The following is a 4067-nucleotide window of genomic DNA, read 5'->3' as shown; positions in this document are numbered from 1 at the left end:
ATCAGAAGCCTCTAACCACCAGAGGCCAGTAGGATCATTCACCTATTGTGACAACCAAAAATATCTCCGGACATTGCCAAATGCTCCTGAGGGTGGAGTGGGGGGTCATCCTTAATTAGAAACCACTGCACTAGACTCCTGTAATCATCTTTGACCCCCCTCCCCCCAGCTTAATAATAATAGTGATTATTAATTGTTATGATAACTACATATTTAAGCATTTAGGGCTATTTTAACCACTTCTGTTAATACTCATTTTTATGCATGAGAACTGAGCTCAGAAAGAACTTTCCCAAGAAATGAGAGCTAACAAGTGGGTTCAACCAAGGTCTGATTTTTAAGTGTTTCTCTTCTGAACCATCATCCACTGCCCTGTTCACTACCACACAACCACCTGCCATCCAACCCTGCAGCATAATAAGCATTCAGGAAACATGCATTGAATTATGTTTAAATAAGAAAAAAATAGATACACTGAAGCCCAGGAGTAAATCCCCGGCATTTTAAAACACTATATAAAGATTTTAGAAGGAAGGGAGGCAGGCAGGAGTGGCGGCGGAGAAAGGAAGAGAGGAGGCAAGGTACGAAGAGGGAGAAGAAGGAAGAGAGGGGAAGGGAGGAAGAATGGGAAGAAAGAAGGACCATAGATTCCTGAAGAGCTTTAGTTTAGTTGTTCTTTAAGGTATCTACTTCTACAGCAGGCAAGGAGATGCCTACCTTACCAGTCATGAGTGATTGTAAAAGGTAAAAGCATCACAGAATACAAACCTGACCACTTTTATCTTGGACTTCAGTAGTAAAACTGAAGTGGTCCAAGCCAGGCATGGTGGCTCATGCCTGTAGTCCCAGCACTTTGGGAGGCTGTTGGGTAGATCACTTGAAACCAGGAGTTCGAGACCAGCCTGGGCAACATAGTGAGATTCCATCTCTTTTTCTTTTTTTAATTTTGTTTTAATAAAAGGAAATTGCAGCCATCCAGAGAGCCACTGAAATATGCAGTCATGGCAAATGGAGTGAAGGCAAAGGCAGTCAGTAGGTAAACTTCTGCCTGGATGGGTCTTGCCTCCCTGGCTTATTTGCAGTCTGCTACAGATCTCACTTATGAATTAGGACAAAGCAGTAAAGGAATTAAAATCAATCAGAAGTAAGTTTGCTCCTGCGCACTGGCATGAATCGTAGCAGCCGTCCCCTCCCTCTCACTCAGATGGGCGTGCGAAGCTGAATGCTCTGTGGAAAACAGAATCACTTGCTTCTTGGAGTCAGGCCTGTATTCGGAAAATAGTATGTGGTGAGCATTTGTCCCTCTTTATTATATCCAGTGTTTACTTGGATTTCTTATTAAGTGCCCCAGAGTTCCTGAAATGTTTATTAGATGTTGTACATTTTATTCACCATTGCTAGAAATATTAAAAATCAGAAAGATTTCATTTGCCCTTTTCAAATGTTTTAAATTGTAGTAAAATATATATAACATAAAGTTGACCATTGTAACCATATTGATGTGTAAAATTCAGTGGCATTAAGTACATTTCACTTGCCGTTTTACATAGTCTGATGCTATTCACTAATTATGCTCACACTATTAATACCTACAAAATCACACCCAAAGCTTAAGTGCTATTTTAGCTACCACACACACACACACACACACACACACAAATCCTATGAGAAAAATAAGGATTTATAAATGACAGACTCTTATTTAGTAATGCCACATTTTTCACCAGAACTTTAAATTTTTCCTACAGCGCCGTTAAGCCTGTCTTAAAAGGGGGTAGTTGTTGCTAATCTTTTTCTCTCCTGAACTCTTTTATCATCTCACCAGTTTATAATGTATTATATTCACCTGAGACCACAGCGACTGCTTCTTTGGAAATGCCTGAGACAGCAAAGGTTTCTGTTAGCAGTCAGAGATGGACAGACATTAATTTCAGCACAGTAATGAAAATGAAGAGTTGATTAGTTTAATTTTCCTAAGAAATGAAGAATGGTCAACAACCACTCATCTGCTATTTTATAGCACTTTTCTTTGACCTTCTGGGCTCCTTCACATTCTTCCTAATAGCCTATTTGTACTTTGCTTCTCATCTGCTTCCCTGATCTTTTTACATTGCAGTCAATAAAATTTAGAACCTTTGCACTTAATATCTTAGAATATATAATAATAATAATTAGTGAAATAGATGCCCAAGAATAACTAATAAAAATAATTGCTCATAAAACATGCCACAGCGTTTTCCTTTCATAATATAACACGAATGTGATACGTATAATCCTATGTGTAGCTTAGGAAATAGAAAGTATTATCACCCATTATTCTCTTCCTAAATATAGGAACTAAAGTATGAAAGAAGCTAAACAGGAAAATCACGATTAGAATCAGGAGCGGAATTAAATTATAACTAGATTAATGTCAAATTAATCCTCTCTTTGTAGAAGTAGAGAAATATTATTTTAATCCTGAAGAAAAATTATCTTAAAATTTATTTCCCTTCTTGCCAGATTTCTAAGCATTGGTATATTGTGGTTAATAAAACATAAAACTATTGTTTCTCTTTCTTAAAATATGCAACAACAATAATTAGCTACAGCAATGCACCAACATAATTTGCAAACTGCTTTTAAAATATCACCTAGCTTCCTCCTTTGTAATTGAAAGCACAAAGATGTAACCAATATTGCAAAATTACTTTTAACCACTAGAGGGCAGAAAATACCCCACATTTGTGCATAATTAATTTTAAATTCTTAGACCAAAACAACAATAAACACCACCAGCACAACAAAAAGACCTTCTTGTTTTATACTGTACACTTAAGGCTCAGTTAATAACCTTAAAACTTTTTAAATTTTAAACTAAAATATAATTCCAACAGTTTAAAGAAGGCAAAAGTAAACATGTTTGTTGCATCTTAAGTCTAGTTACACATTAAGGATCATTTCTTAGCAGCAAGGAATCAGCACATCCTCTAGAAAAGGCAGAGGACTTAAAACAGCACCCATTGAGAATAAGCAAGACTATTTTTACATTAAAATATCTGCAGTGGAATGTAAAGGTGGTATTTATTATAAAATTGAAAGTCACCAAAGTCACAAAGCAATCTAATGCGAAAATACTTACATTTGAATCTTTAATGTCTATATGTATTCTCTTTTATTACAAACCAACTAATTGTGGCAAAGATCTAATTGTGGCAAAGATAGTTTTAGCTTCCTCCTAATTTATCTATGTGACCTAATTAACTTTTGCTTCCCTCCCAATGAAGCCATTTGCATTTCAGTAACTAAGGCATTACTTTGTTTGATTAGAAAGTACAACCTCTTCACTTTTTCACTCTCATTAATTAAAACACATCATGGTAAATTAAGCCATTTGGATTTCAGTGTGGGTGGGTGACATTTTAACTACTGCCCCTTCAACCTTCTCTCTCTGTCAATCTCAGCTATGTCCTACATCATGGGAGAGTGAGAGGGCAATGGCAGCAGGCTGATGGGGGAACGGAGCCAGCAGGGAGCCAAGGGTTATACATCACTGCAGACGGTGACTTCTCTGATGCATGAGGCACTCACTTGCCAATCAAACCTGATACAGCTTTTACCTTGTAGGGTTATGCGTGACTTTATCCAAGACATTAAATCATTTCTGAGGTCTGGTTTCTTAACCTACACAAACCTGCTCTCCCCACTTTTCAAGTCTCCCCGCTCTTCACTCTAACACTAATAAACACAGCACAGTGCTACAGCTAAGGTGGGGTTGGGACAGGGTGGAGGTGTCACTCCTTGCGGACTAAGAAAAGCAATGCACTTTTAAAAGCAGGGCTAGTCACAGAAGAGAAAAGCTTCTGTATTATCATCTATTGGTGGCAGTTACAAACTGACAAATTTGAAAGAATCTTCTAACAATTATAGCTGCCCAGAAATAGATCTAACATGAGCCACAGGAAGGTGTTCCAGGATGGTTATACAACAGGAATATCACACATGTCATTTCTGCATGAGATGTGAAGATTTATGAGTTGACTTCTAAACCCTTATAATTCTTCTTTTAAAATTAATGTTATCTTTCA

The sequence above is a fragment of the Macaca nemestrina genome, chromosome 4, assembly GCF_043159975.1.
Source record: "Macaca nemestrina isolate mMacNem1 chromosome 4, mMacNem.hap1, whole genome shotgun sequence".
Taxonomy (NCBI): Eukaryota; Metazoa; Chordata; class Mammalia; order Primates; family Cercopithecidae; genus Macaca; species Macaca nemestrina.
This window is presented reverse-complemented; position numbering follows the sequence as displayed.